The sequence below is a fragment of the Manis javanica genome, chromosome 9 (genome assembly GCF_040802235.1).
Source record: "Manis javanica isolate MJ-LG chromosome 9, MJ_LKY, whole genome shotgun sequence".
In the NCBI taxonomy this organism is placed as follows: Eukaryota; Metazoa; Chordata; class Mammalia; order Pholidota; family Manidae; genus Manis; species Manis javanica.
Genome location: NC_133164.1, coordinates 27,870,718 through 27,889,539, shown reverse-complemented (window position 1 = coordinate 27,889,539; position 18,822 = coordinate 27,870,718). Strand labels below are relative to the sequence as shown.

Here is an 18,822-nt window from a genome sequence, read left to right as displayed (position 1 = left end):
CATAATGTGCTAACTGTGCCATGAGTAATGAAATTCTTTGTCTCCATCCCAAGAGTCTTGTGTTTTCTGCCAGTTTCCAAGAAACTATGGCAGGCTGTCAGCTTGCAAGGCTTGGTAAAATCATAGAGCTGTAACAATTCTTGATACTTGCAGAGAAGCATCTTCTCCAAGGATATGGATTTGGAAGATTTATTCCCGGGTATCGTCATGCTTGCTCTGGACCATATTCTCTAGCGTGGATCCCTGCTGGATAATCAGGGTGGGGCAGAGGTGAATGTGGCGGGAAAAGCAGAGGGGCTTGAGGCAAATATCAAACAAAAAGGGTTGATCTGGTATTACCTAAGAAAGGCAACCTCAGCTGGATTTGGAGTGGACCTGAATAAATGGACTGAGTAGGAAATTGGAACCCTCTAAACTTAAGATGGCCCAGGTAAGCACATATCCACAGACGAGGTCAGAAATGCATTTGCAGAAAGCAGCTACTTGACTCCTTTTTATTCTAGAGCATGACTTTTCATATAGATTGGGCTTTCTTCAATCCTCCAAAAGTGACCCTTAGGTAAGACTTTCTGAGTTCTAAAGTTGTTAAGTCTTAGACTGTCCTAGCCCCAGACATGGCAAGCCCTGGTCATTTTCACTATTATTTAAAAGGCAGTGATGTTCTTTGCCTGATGGGGGACATTGGCTGAGCCCTGAGACTTTCCATTTTAGGATGTGTTGGTTCCTGGTATCCAGTTGCCCAGGCTATTCTCCAGAAGAGTGATTCCTGGGACCAGTCACCCTTGAGTGCTGGGGCTAAGTATGGAACTTTGGGCCTTAAGAAAGCACTCTGAACAAAACAAAACAAAACAAAACAAAACAAAACAAAAAAACAAGCTGATAGTGGCTTAAATAGTAACAAATTTCCAAATGATGTGTGATTCACTTTTCTCAGGATAAACAGTTATGGTTCTCTCAGGAATTTGGAACTGTTGACTGTGCTCTTTCTAAGGGGAAATGTAGTTAAAATAGCAGCAGTCTGTCCAAGCTGGAAGGCCAAAGCAGTAGAGGCTAAGTCTCTTTGTGCTCATAAATAAACCTATAAAAATGGACATGCCATGAAACGCAGTGTCCACAGTGTGATCACGTGAAAGTTTGTGGAGAAAACTCCCTAGCTGCTTCAAGTTCTTAATTGTGGCCCTATAATAGGGCTTTTCTAAATGGTTCATCACCGATTCAATGTTAGTGACAAGATCTACAAACAATATAAATTTTCATTACTTTGAGGGGAAAATTTCAGAGTAGTTTATCTTAGTAATATATTAAATCTATGCTGCCCTTCAGTTTGATTATTCTTATCTTCAGTGGAGAGCATGCTTCTGGAAGTTTAATTTGGAATAAAAAAGGCAAACACGAGTAGAAAAAAAACCCCAAGCAAAGTACAGGTCATGGTTCCAGAACAGAACTGTCTGTGATAAACTAAGTTCAAAAGGAAGTATGGAAATAGAAGGACAGAGTTGCAGAAAAATCCAAGAGAAGCAAGCAGAATAAGATGGTATAACGAATTCTGCATCACAATGGACTTCAAAGACTGCTTGTTAGGAGGGAAGACCTCCTGATTGGAAGTGCAGGAAAGTAAAAGAAAAATTTAGCTTGATGGCAAAGACTGGGAAGAGCAAATATGGCCCGAAAGATTATTCAGGCCTATTAGCAGCTCAGAATAGATAGGGTAATGATAGCAAAGCAAAGCACCAGACCATGAATGTCTGACCAGATTATTTTAACAAAGTAAACTAGGTAGAGAGGGAGCTACTAATAACCTGCTGAGCTCTAGCCCAGTTTGTTCTGGAATTGGATGGGACTGTATCTGGTGATAGCTGTGATGTCAGAGGTAACCAAAGCAAGAATGGGTTGTTTATATCTTCTTTCTTTGGCTGGAGGACCCCAAGGCTTTGTTGGACAAGGAGGATCCCACCAGGCTTTGTTGGTCAAGAGCCTCTCAACCAAATCTGGCCAAGTATAAGCAGGAGAAGAGCTAAAGCTAAATGTAATAATTCAGAGAGAAGATTTGTATGTACTACCAAACTGAGGGATCAGAAGGAATCAGAAGTTTTGGGATGGAGGCAGGGTAGGCATTCCTTTTTTCTTTCATTCAGTGTATGTTATGTGCCAGGCTCTATGCTAGGTTTTAGGAATACAAAGATGATAATGTAGCTCCTGTTCTCTAGTAATTTAGAGTCTTGTAGCTAAACTAGACAAGCTGGTTACAATCAAATGTGAAGAACCATCATAAAGATAAGCATGGTGTTCTCCTGAAGCATGTAAGGTGGTGGTGAGGGATGCAGATTGTAAAAGATGGCTTCCTGGAGGAGGTGATGATTGAGCTGTGTCAAAAAGGGCGAGTAGAAGGCAAGCAAGTAAAGATGATTATTCTAAATTGCAGTTTGTGCAAGTCTTGTGAATTGAGATAGCAGGATGCATTCAGAAATCTTCAAGATTTCAAGGTAGCTGAGGCTGGACAGTTATATGGAGTATCTTGTATGTCACAGTTTCTCTACAGCAGCAGAGAAACTCCATTCACTTTAAGGTCTCTCAGACCAGCTCTACCAATGGGCAATAGTATCTCTCTTAATTACCTTTGGACCCTTCTCTAGGCAAGCTACCCTTGCTGGGCTTCTCTGTCACCATGGGCTTGAGTCCAAGCTTTCTCTTCAAGGGCTGGCGGTTGGAAGGGTGGTAGAAATGATCTCTTTATTGCACACAGACCCATGTGCTGAGATCCCAGCACTCCTCCACCTTGACTTTGGAATGAAGTCACAGACCAGCAAACCCAGGTAAACCTATATGACTTTTTCTGTAAGCCTTCTCCTTAACAGAAGGATATGGACCCATACCTGACCAAATAAATAGCAGACTTTGGGATACGCACTTAGGACGATCTTAAGGCCTTTTTCTCCAGGAGGACAAGTCTATCATATCCTTTAGGTTCTACAGTTCTTGAGTTGAATTCGTATGTAGTATCTTCCTATCTGACTTAAAGATGTTACAGAAAATGAAAATGTCATGTTTGTTTAGTACTGCTTAGATATTATCTATAGTGATGGATTGTAGCTATGAATATTTGAGTTGCTATGAATGCTTGCAAAGGCAGAGTATGTGTTAAAGTGAAAGTCTGAGAACGCTGTATGGGCACAAGATTCTGATGGTTCTGCTGCTAGAACACAAGTTATGAGGCTTGCCTTATCCACCTCATAAAGTTCTTTGAAAGATTAAATTGTAGACAGTATGTGAAGATGAAGTGTCACTAGGATACTACATAAACATACGATGTTATTATTTGACTTGTTCCTTGTCTAGCTTTCTAAAAAAAGCATTTTTTTTTCTTCTGATATATGTCTCTTAACTAAGAATGAGTTACCATGGTAACTGTAGACACTTCAATGAAACATTGACAAATAAACGAGAAAAACTGATAAAATGTTGTCACTTAGAGTTCTTTATTTGTATTTCAGGCTCTCCTTGCAAATTCAGATATTTCAGTCCATAATTCAAAATATTTTGATGCAGGAAAACTGAAATAGGTAGCTATTTAAAAAAATATAATCACTTTAGAAGAAAGCTTTTGCTTTGACTGAGAGAAGAGTGTTGGTAATTTCCAAGGGTGCTTTAAAAAATGGGTGCAGAATTCAGAAAGGAAGCAGTCCAGATCAGGACTAGTGGAAGCAGTACAAGTGAGCAGAGCAACCATTCTAATAGTTTCAGTGAGCAAAGAGGATAGGAAATAAGGAAACAGATGGAGGTGGAGAAAGATTTGCAAGATGCTTATTATCTTTCAACAAAGGGTGGTGCTCTATGCACAAGTATAGCAAAAAGGCCACAAATCTTCCCTTTGGCAAATCATATATGTGGGATTAAGTATCTGCATAAAGCTCCTCCTACCCAGTCTTCTTTCCTGCTTGCCAGGCTGTGCATACCTCCAGAAGGAACCCTTTTGTACGTTTTGTGGGCAGAAGGAATTTTCTTCCCTGCAGTCACTTATAAGGCAGGGGACATTGATTTGGGCCTTGGAATTCTCCCAAGACAAAATGGCTAGAGGAGAGAGTTTTTTTCTAATTTTCCCTACTAAAGAAGGAATCGTGTTAATGGCTGCAGGGGTGACCTGCACGGGTGACCTGCACACAGGAACCAAGGTGTGGGGCAGAGTGAGGTTTCTTTGTCCCAACCTGCTCAAGGAAATGTATTGCTTACATTGAATGGGAGCATTGACCTCTGATTTATCAAGACTATTTTATCTAATAATATTTCTATATCTAGGCAACTATTCAAAATGAAGTTAGTAATTTCAACAAAGAAGCAACTCCCTACATTTTATGTAACACCACCATATAAATGGGCAAGTGTCACATTAGTGTTTGAACAGAAAGCAAGAAAATTTTAAAGCTCTTGAATACCGTGGCTAGGAATTATGTCGATAATGTGTTAATCTGATTCTTTCAATGAAGTCTTTCTAATTAGTGCTCATAGATAATTTAGTTCTATTTATGAGGGAATACATTTGATACACACCCACCCACACACAAAATACTTTTTCAAATGAAAATTCATAAGTATATTGTGAAATTCCCTTTCAGTACATCAGTAAAGTTCTACAACTAAAATACCGGCTTCATTGTTTTCTCAAAGCAATATTTAGTTTCATGAATAAGGTACAGTAGTCACATTGATAGTAATGAATGTCTGTGATTTAATGATTTAAAACATACAAGTAATGAGTTTTAACTTTGTATTTTATTATGTTATGAAAACAGGTCAAACGCTTTTTGATGATACCAACCTATGTAATTTCATGCTTAGCAAATCTTGTTTCAAGGGTAGGGTGATAACACCAAGGCTGAACAAATATTTCCTGCAGAACAACTGTTTTTTTCTGTCATCCCAGAGGCTTGCGTCTGCCTGTTTAGAAGGGTGAGACTGAACCAGGAAGTGTTTGGGTATGTATTTCTGCTGCAGAGCGATTCTAAATAGGTTAACCTGACCTTAGATTATATGAGATTAGGGTATGCATAGGATTTTAAATACATTCTAAGGAGGGGCTGGAGCTGGCTAGTTTGTCAAGTACATACGCCAGGTGTGAGAGCCTTCTAGTACTTGTAGAACCAGAGACTGGACCTTGTGGAATTTCTTAAAAAAAAAAAGTTTTAACTGAACACTTAAAATTTGAAGTAGAATATACATATTCAATGTGCACAAATCTAAAGTGCTTATGTTCATTTATTGAGATAGGTGCTTAGATCATTGAATTGGAGCTCTTTCTTTCCCTGGTATCAGTTTTTAAGGCTCTAAATTTCCCTGAAGCATAGTTGTGGTTGCATCTCACATCTTTTGATATCTTGTATTTTCTGTTATAATAAAGTTCAAAATTTTTTTTGTGAGTGGAAGTTCTTTGACCAGTAGATTATTTAAAAGTATACTATTTTTAAATACTTGAGCATTTCTACTTTTTTATTGTTGATTTTCAGCCTTATTTCATGAGACTAATGATATAAAAGCTTTCAAATTTGTTGAGACTTGATTCATGCTCCAACACTTGGTTAATTTTAGCAAATGGCTTATGTGCACTTGAAAAACATGTATTGTATATAGCAGTTAAGTGAGACTCATTGATCATGTTGTTAAAATCTTCTAAAGCTTATGGTTTTTTTCTTACTTTTTCTTACTTGTTCTTTCCTTTACTGAGAGAGGGGCATTCAAATCTTCAAATCTGATTGTGATGCACCCATTTTTCCTTCAATTCTGTCAATTTTTGTTTCTTTTGAGGCTGTGTTATTAGAAGCACACACATTTATAATCATTAAGCTAATTTAGTGGATTGACCCTTTTATCTTTGTAAAATATTTGCTAATTTGCTCTAGTACTGTTTTTTTTTTCCTGATATGAGTATAGCAATAGCAACTTTTCTTTTTTTGTTATGTATATATTTTTCCAATATTTTGTTTTTAATTCCTCTGTGTCTCTGTGTTTAAGGCATGCTTCTTTTAAGGAATATATAGTGGACTTTTATTTTTTTGATCCAGTCTAATGGTCAGCTTAATTGGAGAATTTCATCCAAATTGTGGATATTTTTTGTTTTAAATCTACCTTGTTATTATTTGTTTCCTACTTGTCCCTCTCTCTTTTTTTTCCCTTTTTTCCTCTTTCTTGCCTCTTCTGAGTTAATGAAATATTTTTATCAATCTATTTGTTCCTCTATGAATCATTGATTATACATTATTTTATAATATTTTCTAGTGGTTACCATTGACATTACAACATGCATTCTTAACTGAATAGTCAACAAAGCTTAGTTAGTATTTTTATCATTTCCTGATAATCTTGGGACATTAGAACACTGATTCCATATACTACACTCCCGCCTTTTTAAAAATGTTTTCATATATATGTATATTCTGGCCCCTTGCAGAAATATTATTATTGTTTTCTGCCATTATAATTATTTATAGTTCCTTTCTATTGCTTTTCATTCTGTCTTGAATTTCTGTATTTCTGCCTAGGATTATTTTTCTTCTGTCTAAAGAAATACCTTTAATATTCCATTTAATACTAGCATGCTAATGATCAATTCTCTCAGTTTTTGTTTATTTGTTTTAAAATGTCTGTTTTGTTTTCACTTTAAGAAAAACAGCATTATTGAGGGACAGTTTGCCATGAAAGTCACCTTCTTCATTTTATTTTTCTCTCCTTTGCTTTAAAAAACATTGTAATAATACACACTATATAAAATTTATTATCTTAGCCATTTTTAAGCATATAGCTCAGTAGTGATAAGTATATTCACACTGACATGAAACCAATCTCTAGAACTTTGTCATCTTGCAAAATTTCTTCACTTTTGATGGTTATTTTTGGGGATATAGAAATATAACTTGACAAATATTTTCTTTCAGCATTTACATTGAGAACTCAGCTGTCAATGTTATTGTTGCTCATTTGAAGGAAATGTTTCTTGTTTCTTTTCCATGAATGAAAATTCCATTATTTGATTATCTGTGAATCCATTTATGTTATCCACTTTTTTTGTTGTTGTTTGGCTTTTAGTTTTTGGTAATTTGTTCCTGCCTCCTGACATGTCTAGTAATTTTTTATTGAATGCTAGATATTAATCATAAAAACTTATATAGACATTTGAGTGATTTTATATTCTTTCCAGAGAGGCTTTACTTTTCTGTTGGTAGGTAGTTTATGTAAGGTTAGATCTCATTGATTTAATCAATAATTAAGATGACTTTTGATAGAGTTTTAGTCCATATAAGGTCTGGCATGTTTTGGTTTGTTCTCAGTCCTAAGATATTCCCTTTTGGTGTCTAATCAAAGCCATGGTTCTTGAGCATTAATTTTTATCTTTTCATTCCTGTGAACCTGCTGAAAGCTCTGAGTTTGAAAGCTGAACATTCTGCTTGGCCACTGTGTCTTGTGGTGCTTAAGTGCTGGCAAGTTTCTCATGAGGCAAAGTTAGGAGAATGTTTGCACTCACATCTATGTGCTGCTCTTTTGTCTGTGATCTTGGACCTTCTTAAACGTTGGCTGCCTGCACTGTTCCCTAGTGACTTCAAATAGCTGATTTCTTTTAAAAGAGTTCATTTAGCTTCTTTGTGAGAGTGTTGGTCTGATACACAGCTGGAGGTGAATGTCCTCTGGAATTTCTTTAGTTAGGAGTGAAGCTGAAGTATGCAGATTCTCTTACCTGGAAATTCAGGTCTGATCAGAACTTGTAAGTGGCTGTTCATCTCCCTGGAATGTGCCATCACTGTTTTATCTCAGTAGGAAAATGGGCAAGGGATACTAGTTAATATTTCACAGAAACAATATAAAAGTAACCAGAAAATCTATAAACAAGTGCTCAACTTCAGTAACTATGAAGAAAATGGATATTGAACGAGATGATTTTCCTCCATCAGATTAAAAAACTGATTTTTTTTACTATTGATGGGAATGTATATCAATCCAATGTATACTAACAATAATGAAAATTGACATTTATTGAGTATTTCTTGTATGTCTCAGGAATTGTTTTATAGGAAGGAAAAAGCTCTCTACAACAACTAGAGAAGACCTGTTTTTTTCCTACTCACTACACTCACACAGAACACTTCTGAGACCAGATACATGGGGTTTTCACACACCAATCAAATCTCTGACACCATCTGGGTATCCTACAATTCAATTCAGTTTTTACACTATCTACCTGGAGCTAGCATCAGATCTCACAAGTTAAAGGCTCAGTTCCATACAGCCACCCCACTCTAGATACCAATAGCAAGTCCCAGGTTGTCACCTTTGCTTCTGACCAGATATAAATTGGAGGTTCCAACAACCCCCTCTTTGGGTTCAATAATTTGCTAGAATGGCTCCCAGAACTCAGGGAAACACTTACTTATATTTACTAGTTTATTATAAAGAATGTAATAAAGAATACAGATGAATAGCCAGATGAAGAGATACGTTAGGCAAAGTCTAGAAAGGTCTCAAGTGCAGGAGCTTCTGACCCATGGAGTTGGGGTATGCCACCCTTTCCACATGTGATGCATTCACCAGTCTGAAAGATCTCCAAACCCTGTACATGACAGATTTTTTCTGGAGGCTTCATCACATAGGTATAATTGATTATTAACTCAATAGCCAGATCCTCTCCCCTATAGAGAATGGTGGTGTGGAGGCTGGAACTGAAACTCCTAACCTTCTAACCATGGCTTGGTCTTTCTAGTATCCAGCCCCCATCCAGTAGTCCACCAAGCGTCACCTCATTAGAACAAAAGATGTTTCTATTACCTAGGAAATTACAAAGGATTTAGGAACTATGTGTTGGATACTTCTATCATTTAGGAAATTACAAGGGTTCTAGGAGCTCTGTGTCAGGAAATGGGGTTAATACCCCAATATTAGCTTGCATTTAGGAGAGACCAATATATATATTTCTTATTTCACAGCTGTTCTAAACACTTTATATGTTTATTCTCACAAAAATGTTATGTAGTGAATATGATGATTATGAATCCTATTTTCAGAAGGAAAAATTGACATCCAGAGGAGAGAGAATTAAGCGATATACCCCAAATCACTCCAATAGTCAGAGGCAGCACTGGAATTAGGACCCCAGGGAGTCTGACTGGATTGTCCCCACTCTTGTCCACTAATTTAGAATGACTTTCAATTCTAACTCTAAAACTTCATCCTACAGACATGGTCACACAAATTTAAAAGAGGCATGCACAAAAATGCTCTCCGTAATATTGCTCATTAATTAAAAACTGGGAATAGACTAAATATTGACCCCCATGGGATTGTAGAAATAAAATCATCTGTGTAAAATATCCAAACAATGGATAGCTCAGCATCAGTTACTACAAATAAGGTAGATCTAAATTTACTGATATGAAAAAATATCCAAGATATAGTTTTTTTTTCTTTTTTTTTTTTTTGAGAGGGCATCTCTCATATTTATTGGTCAAATGGTTGTTAACAACAATAAAATTCAGTATGGGGGGGTCAATGCTCAATGTACAATCATTAATCCATCTCAAGCCTAATTCTCATCAGTCTCCAATCTTCTGAAGCATAACAAACAAGTTCTTACATGGTGAACGAATTCTTACATACTGAAAAAATTCATACATGGTGAACAGTACAAGGGCATTCATCACAGAAACTTTCGGTTTTGATCACGCATTATGACCTATAAACAATCAGGTCAAATATGAATATTCGTTTGATTTTTGTACATGATTTATATGTTGATCCCACATTTCTCCCTCTATTATTATTATTATTTTTATTTTTAATAAAATGCTGAAGTGGTAGGTAGATGCAAGATAAAGGTAGAAAACATAGTTTAGTGCTGTAAGAGGGCAAATGTAGATGATCAGATGATCAGGTGTGTGCCTATGGACTAAGTATTAAAACAGGCTAGACAAGGGCAGCAAGACATCCATGGATGCAGACGATTTCTCTCAAAGCAGGGGGGGTGAGGTTCTGAGCCTCACCTCTGTTGATCCCCAAATTCTCACCTAATGGCCCCCCTGCGACTGTGCCTGTCTTAGGTTGTTCCTCCCTTGAGGAATCTTACCCGTCTCTGGCTAACCAGTCATCTTCCGGGGCCATACAGGGAAATGTAAAGTTGGTAAGTGAGAGAGAAGCCATATTGTTTGAAAAGGTTAGCTTTTTACTTCTTTGCAGATTTATGCCCTGTGGCTTCTATGCCCAGCACTTGTCTCGAGGTATCTTTACCACCTGGAGGAATTATGATACTCGGTAAATTCGATATGAGGCACGAATTCTATTTAAGGGTTGTAATTAGGAAGAAAGAAGAAAAGCTACAGATGTAGCATATGGAAGGAAACATGGGAGGATTGATTATTTCTTTGACATATCTTCTTGTAGAGTACCTTAAGTATGTATAGGTTTTAAACTACTAACTAATTTGCACACACATATTAACATAATAGGAATACGGTGACATAAACAAAGCAAATCTATAGTTACCATCCATCTCCAGTGAAGCCAAGAAAACCATTTAGGCACCCTAGGCATTTGTGAAAATTTATCTATGATATGATGGATATTGTCCAACTGTACTTAAACAATCAGACAAATTAAAGCAGCCCATTTCTGGGATCTGTTCACATCCCATATGTTCTTTTAACCGTAGATAGTCTATAGTCATAAGATTTTGGAGTGCTACAACTTGCACCCCTCCCACCTCCTGGTTGAGTTCCAACAGTACAGATCCGGTCAGATTCGTTGTCTCATTGTATGCACATGCCAGCCTAGACATCTCCCTCCTCATTCCTATGGCAAGTCCAGGAGACGGTGGGCTGGATGCAGCCACAACCGCAGCATCGTCCGGATCCCTGTGGAGGCTTTTTGATGATCATCCCCCGGCACAAGTCCTCCAGAGAGTGCTGATGCCGGAAGCTCCTCCTCATATCGTATCTTAGTTCATTTTCTGGGTAGCCAAGCTAGGCCTTGATCTTCTGCATAGAAACAAACAGACCCTTTGCCCACACTTTGACATGCCCTCTATACCACTGTGCAGAACTCATTGGAGGTCAGCACACAGTAACTGCTTTTTTTTTTTTTTTTTTTATTAAGAGAAAGGAATATTATCAGAAAAGAGTACCTCCATAGCTGATCATCTGACACCCTTTAAGTGATCAACATTAAGGATATTTAAAGCATGCGTTGATCTTTGATATACCAATAGTTTTATCCTATCAAGGAGTAATCCCCCTTTTCTTTCTTTCTTTTTTTTTTTTTTTTAATTTTTAATCTACACTTACATGAAGAATACTATGTTTACTATGCTCTCCCCTATATCAGGTCCCCCCTAACAACCACATTACGGTTACTGTCCATCAGCTTAGCAAAATGTTGTAGAGTCACTACTTGTCCTCTCTGTGTTGTGCAGCCCACCCTCCCCTTTCTCCCTCCCCCCCATGCATGCTAATCTTAATACCCCCCTTCTTCTCCCCCCCCCCTTATCCCTCCCTGCCCACCCATCCTCCCCAGTTCCTTTCCCTTTGGTACCTGTTAGTCCATTTTTGGGTTCTGTAATTCTGCTGCTGTTTTGTTCCTTCAGTTTTTCCTTTGTTCCTATACTCCTCAGATGAGTGAAATCATTTGGTATTTCTCTTTCTCCGCTTGGCTTATTTCACTGAGCATAATACTCTCTAGCTCCATCCATGTTGCTGCAAATGGTTGGATTTTTCCACTTCTTATGGCTGAGTAGTATTCCATTGTGTATATGTACCACATCTTCTTTATCCATTCATCTACCTATGGACATTTAGGTTGCTTCCAATTCTTGGCTATTGTAAATAGTGCTGCGATAAACATAGTGGTGCATCTGTCTTTCTCAAACTTGATTGCTGCGTTCTTAGGGTAAATTCCTAGGAGTGGAATTCCTGGGTCAAATGGTATGTCTGTTTTGAGCATTTTGATGAACCTCCATACTGCTTTCCACAATGGCTGAACTAATTTACATTCCCACCAGCAGTGTAGGAGGGTTCCCCTTTCTCCACAGCCTCGCCAACATTTGTTGTTGTTTGTCTTTTGGATAGCAGCCATCCTTACTGGTGTGAGGTGATACCTCATTGTAGTTTTAATTTGCATTTCTCTGATAATTAGCGATGTGGAGCATCTTTTCATGTGTCTCTTGGCCATCTGTATTTCTTTTTTAGAGAACTGTCTGTTCAGTTCCACTGCCCATTTTTTAATTGGGTTATTTTGTTTTTTGTTTGTTGAGGCGTGTGAGCTCTTTATATATTCTGGACATCAATCCTTTATCGGATTGGTCATTTTCAAATATATTCTCCCATACTGTAGGGTTCCTTTTTGTTCTATTGATGGTGTCTTTTGCTGTACAGAAGCTTTTCAGCTTAATGTAGTCCCACTTGCTCATTTTTGCTGTTGTTTTCCTTGCCCGGGGAGATATGTTCAAGAAGAGGTCACTCATGTTTATGTCTAAGAGGTTTTTGCCTATGTTTTTTTCCAAGAGTTTAATGGTTTCATGACTTACATTCAGGTCTTTGATCCATTTTGAGTTTACCTTTGTATATGGGGTTAGACAATGGTCCAGTTTCATTCTCCTACATGTAGCTGTCCAGTTTTGCCAGCACCATCTGTTGAAGAGACTGTCATTTTGCCATTGTATGTCCATGGCTCCTTTATCAAATATTAATTGACCATATATGTTTGGGTTACTTTCTGGAGTCTCTAATCTGTTCCACTGGTCTGTGGCTCTGTTCTTGTGCCAGTACCAAATTGTCTTGATTACTATGGCTTTGTAGTAGAGCTTGAAGTTGGGGAGTGAGATCCCCCCTACTTTATTCTTCTTTCTCAGGATTGCTTTGGCTATTCGGGGTCTTTGGTGTTTCCATATGAATTTTTGAATTATTTGTTCCAATTCATTGAAGAATGTTGCTGGTAATTTGAGAGGGATTGCATCAAATCTGTATATTGCTTTGGGCAGGATGGCCATTTTGACGATATTAATTCTTCCTAGCCATGAGCATGGGATGAGTTTCCATTTATTAGTGTCTCCTTTAATTTCTCTTAAGAGTGACTTGTAGTTTTCAGAGTATAAGTCTTTCACTTCTTTGGTTAGGTTTATTCCTAGGTATTTTATTCTTTTTGATGCAACGGTGAATGGAATTGTTTTCCTGATTTCTCTTTCTATAGGCTCATTGTTAGTGTATAGGAAAGCCACAGATTTCTGTGTGTTAATTTTGTATCCTGCAACTTTGTTGTATTCTGATATCAGTTCTAATAGTTTTGGAGTGGAGTCTTTAGGGTTTTTTATGTACAGTATCATATCATCTGCAAATAGTGACAGTTTAACTTCTTCTTTGCCAATCTGGATTCCTTGTATTTCTTTGTTTTGTCTGATTGCCGTGGCTAGGACCTCCAGTACTATGTTAAATAACAGTGGGGAAAGTGAGCATCCCTGTCTGGTTCCCGATCTCAGAGGAAATGCTTTCAGCTTCTCGCTGTTCAGTATAATGCTGGCTGTGGGTTTATCATATATGGCCTTTATTATGTTGAGGTACTTGCCCTCTATTCCCATTTTGCTGAGAGTTTTTATCATGAATGGATGTTGAATTTTGTCAAATGCTTTTTCAGCATCTATGGAGATGATCATGTGGTTTTTGTCTTTCTTTTTGTTGATGTGGTGGATGATGTTGATGGATTTTCGAATGTTGTACCATCCTTGCATCCCTGGGATGAATCCCACTTGGTCATGGTGTATGATCCTTTTGATATACTGTTGAATTCTGTTTGCTAATATTTTATTGAGTATTTTTGCATCTACATTCATCAGGGATATTGGTCTGTAATTTTCTTTTTTGGTGGGGTCTTTGCCTGGTTTTGGTATTAGGGTGATGTTGGCTTCATAGAATGAGTTTGGGAGTATTCCCTCTTCTTCTATTTTTTGGAACACTTTAAGGAGAATGGGTATTATGTCTTCTCTGTGTGTCTGATAAAATTCCGAGGTAAATCCATCTGGCCCCGGGGTTTTGTTCTTGGGTAGTTTTTTGATTACTGTTTCAATTTCTTTGCTCGTAATTTGTTTGTTTAACTTTTGTGTTTCTTCCTTGGTCAGTCTTGGGAGGTTGTATTTTTCTAGGAAGTTGTCCATTTCTTCTAGGTTTTCCAGCTTGTTGGCATATAGGTTTTCATAGTAGTCTTTAATAATTCTTTGTATTTCTGTGGAGTCTGTCGTGATTTTTCCATTCTCATTTCTGATTATGTTGATTTGTGTTTATTCTCTTTTTCTCTTAATAAGTTGGGCTAGAGGCTTATCTATTTTGTTTATTTTCTCAAAGGACCAGCTCTTGGTTTCGTTGATTTTTGCTATTGTTTTATTCTTCTCAATTTTGTTTATTTCTTCTCTGATCTTTATTATGTCCCTCCTTCTGCTGACTTTAGGCCTCATTTGTTCTTCTTTTTCCAGTTTTGATAATTGTGATGTTAGACTATTCATTTGGGATTGTTCTTCCTTCTTCAAGTGTGCTTGGATTGCTATATACTTTCCTCTTAAGACTGCTTTCGCTGCATCCCACAGAAGTTGGGGCTTAGTGTTGTTGTTGTCATTTGTTTCTATATATTCCTTGATCTCTATTTTGATTTGTTCATTGATCCATTGATTATTTAGTAGCATGTTGTTAAGCCTCCATGTGTTTGTGAGCCTTTTTTTTTTCTTTGTAGAATTTATTTCTACTTTTATACCTTTCTGGTCTGAAAAATTGGTTGGTAGGATTTCAATATTTTAGAGTTTACTGAGGCTCTTTTTGTGAGCTAGAATGTGGTCTATTCTGGAGAATGTTCCATGTGCACTTGAGAAGAATGTATATCCTGTTGCTTTTGGATGTAGAGTTCTATAGATGTCTATTAGGTCCATCTGTTCTAGTGTGTTGTTCAGTGCCTGTGTGTCCTTACTTATTTTCTGCCCGGTGGATCTATCCTTTGGGGTGAGTGGTGTGTTGAAGTCTCCTAAAATGAATGCATTGCAGTCTATTTCCCTCTTTAGTTCTGTTAGTATTTGCTTCACGTATGCTGGTGCTCCTGTATTGGGTGCATATATATTTAGAATGGTTATATCCTCTTGTTGGACTGAGCCCTTTATCATTATGTAGTGTCCTTCTTTATCTCTTGTTACTTTCTTTGTTTTGAAGTCTATTTTGTCTGATATTAGTACTGCAACCCCTGCTTTCTTCTCACTGTTGTTTGCCTGAAATATGTTTTTCCATCCCTTGACTTTTAGTCTATGCTTGTCTTTGGGTTTAAGGTGAGTTTCTTGTAAGCAGCATATAGATGGGTCTTGCTTTTTTATCCATTCTATTACTCTGTGTCTTTTGATTGGTGCATTAAGTCCATTTACATTTAGGGTGACTATTGAGATATATGTACTTATTGCCATTGCAGGCTTTAGATTCGTGGTTACCAAAGGTTCAAGGTTAGCTTCTTTAGTATCTTACTGCCTAACTTAGCTCGCTTATTGAGCTTTAATATACACTGTCTGGAGATTCTTTTCTTCTCTCCCTTCTTATTCCTCCCCCCTCCATTCTTCATATGTTGTGTGTTTTGTTCTGTGCTCTTTTTAGGAGTGCTACCATCTAGAGCAGTCCCTGTAGGATGCCCTGTTGAGGTGGTTTGTGGGAAGCAAATTCCCTCAGCTTTTGCTTGTCTGGGAATTGTTTAATCCTGCCATCATATTTAAATGATAGTCATGCTGGATACAGTATCCTTGGTTCAAGGCCCTTCTGTTTCATTGCATTAAGTATATCATGCCATTCTCTTCTGGCCTGTAGGGTTTCTGTTGAGAATTCTGATGTTAGCCTGATGGGTTTTCCTTTATAGGTGACCTTTTTCTCTCTAGCTGCCTTTAAAACTCTTTCCTTGTCCTTGATCCTTGCCATTTTAATTACTATGTGTCTTGGTGTTGTCCTCCTTGGATCCTTTCTGTTGGGGTTTCTGTGTAATTCCATGGTCTGTTCGATTATTTCCTCCCCCAGTTTGGGGAAGTTTTCAGCAATTATTTCTTCAAAGAGACTTTCTATCCCTTTTCCTCTTTCTTCTCCTTCTGGTATCCCTATAATACGAATATTATTCCTTTCGCTTGGTCACATATTTCTCTTAGTGTTGTTTCATTCCTGGAGATCCTTTTATCTCTCTCTATGTCAGGTTCTATACATTCCTGTTCTCTGGCTTCTAGTTCTTCAATGGCCTCTTTCATCTTATCCATTCTGCTTATAAATCCTTCCAGGGATTGTTTCACTTCTGTGATCTCCTTCCTGACATCTGTGATCTCCTTCCGGACTTCATCCCATTGCTCTTGCATTTTTCTCTGCATCTCATCCCATTGCTCTTGCATTTTTCTCTGCATCTCTGTCAGCATGTTCATGATTTTTATTTTGAATTCTTTTTCAGGAGGACTGGTTAGGTCTGTCTCCTTCTCAGGTGTTGTCTCTGTGATCTTTGTCTGCCTGTAGTTTTGCCTTTTCATGGTGATAGAGATAGTTTGCAGAGCTGGTACGAGTGACCGCTGGAAGAGCTTCCCTTCTTCTTGGTTTGTGGCCTTCCTCTCCTGGGAGAATAGCGACCTCTAGTGGCTTGTGCTGGGCAGCTGTGCGCAGACAGGGCATCTGCTTCCTGCCCAGTTGCTATGGGGTTTATCTCCGCTGTTGCTGTGGGCGTGGCCTGGCTGGGGCTGCTCCTCCAAAATGGTGGAGCCCCTTTGGAGGGGGAGCGGCTTGGAGGCTATTTATCTCTGTAAGGGGCCTCTGTGCTCCCTGCTGCCCAGGGGGTTAGAGTGCCCAGAGATCCCCAGATTCCCTGCCTCTGGTCTAAGTGACCTGTCCTGCCCCTTTAAGACTTCCAAAAAGCACTCTCCAAACCAAAACAACAACAGCAACAATGAGAGAGGGAACAGAAAAAAAAAAAAAAAGGAAAAAACACGCGATTTTTTTTTTTAGTCCACAGGCGCTGGTCCCAGGCACCTGCTCACTGGTCCTGCTGCCCTGCCTCCCTAGCACCAGGGTCCCTGTCCCATCAAGGCTTCCAAAAAGCACCCGCCCACCGTTCCCGCAGGGAAAAACACGCGGTATTCTTTGTCCTCAGGCGCCGGTCCCAGGCACCCGCTCACCAGTCCCGCCATCTTGCCTCCCTAGCCATGGGGTCCCTGTCCCTTTAAGGCTTCCAAAAAGCACTTGCGAGAAAGAGAAGAAAAAAAAAAGGGGGAAAAACGCGCAATTTCCTGTGTCCTCAGGCGCCGGTCTCAGGCACCTGCCCTCCGGTCCCGCAGGGAAAAACGCGGGATATTCTTTGTCCTCAGGCGCCGGTCCCAGGCACCCGCTCACCGGTCCTGCTGCTCTGTCTCCCTAGCACCAGGGTCCCTGTCCCTTTAAGGCTTCCAAAAAGCACTTGCCAAAGAGAGAAAAAAAAAAGGGGAAAAACGCGTGACTTCCTCTGTCCTCAGGCACCGGTCTCAGGCACCTGCCCTCCAGTCCCACAGGGAAAAACGCAGGTTATTCTTTGTCCTCAGGCGCAGGTCCCAGGCACCCGCTCACCCATCCTGCTGCTCTGCCTCCCTAGCACCGGGGTCCCTGTCCCTTTAAGGCTTCCAAAAAGCACTCACCGAAAAGAGAAAAAAAAAAGGGGAAAAATGCGCGATTTCCTCTGTCCTCAGGCGCCGTTCTCAGGCACCCGCCCACCAGTCCCGTAGGGAAAAACGCACGATATTCTTTGTCCTCAGGTCCCGGTCCCAGGCACCTGCTCACCGGTCCCACCACCCTGCCTCCCTAGCACCGGGATCCCTGTTCCTTTAAGGCTTCCAAAAAGCACTCGCCAAAAAAAAACCAAAAACCGCTCCGGTTTCTTTCCACCCGCCGGGAGCCGGAGGGAGGGGTGCTCGGTTCCCGCCAGGCAGGGGCTTGTATCTTACCCCCTTCGCAAGGCGCTGGGTTCTTGCAGGTGTGGATGTGGTCTGGATGTTGTCCTGTGTCCTGTGGTCTTTATTTTAGGAAGATTTTTCTTTGTTATATTTTCATAGCTCTATGTGTTTTTGGGAGGAGATTTCCACTGCTCTACTCACGCCGCCATCCTGGCTTTGCCTCCCAAGATAAAGTTTTAATAAAGAAAAGGTTAAAAGACATTTCTGTAAAAAAAACAAATATGTATATGTAGGTACAGATGTAGATAGAAATATCCATAATGATATACACAACAAATTGTTAATAGTGGTTTTGATTTCCTTATGTGGATAGCAGTGAAAGAGGACTTTTGCATTTTGACTTAAACATGTCTTATATTATTCATACTTTTACATGTTGAATATATATTACTTTTATATTATTTAAAACTTTTTTCATTATGAAAGTTTTAAAAATATACAAAAGTAGAGAATAGAATAATGAATCTCCACATATGTATATCAGGCATAGCCAACAATGATCAGTTTTACCTTATTTACTTCATATATTCCTCAACTCTTTTTTCTTTATTAAAATACCTTAGAGCATCTCATACAGCATATAATTTCACTCCTAACTAACTCAATATGTGTCAGTAAGAATTATAGAAATTTTATTACAGAACCACAGTGCCATTATCATACCTCATAAATTGACAATAATTCCTTGGTATCATGTAACACCCAGTCCGTAATCAAATTGCCCCAATTGTCTCAAAAATATCTTTTAGCAGTTGGTTTATTTAAAACAGGGTTCAAACTGGGTCCTCACATCATATTTAATTGTTATTTTTTTTGCCTCTTTTAACCTAGAACTATCC

The 18,822-nt window shown here is 38.8% G+C and overlaps 1 long non-coding RNA gene across 1 annotated transcript in view; it reads left to right on the top strand.

The window, feature by feature from the left end:
- The first annotated feature begins 4,908 nt into the window (after positions 1 to 4,908).
- The window catches only part of LOC140843362 (uncharacterized), a 107,553-nt gene continuing 93,639 nt past the window's right edge, over positions 4,909 to 18,822 (top strand). The window contains exon 1 of the long non-coding RNA XR_012121043.1: positions 4,909 to 4,970. This is a non-coding gene — a long non-coding RNA (uncharacterized lncRNA). The remainder of the gene's footprint in view (positions 4,971 to 18,822) is intronic.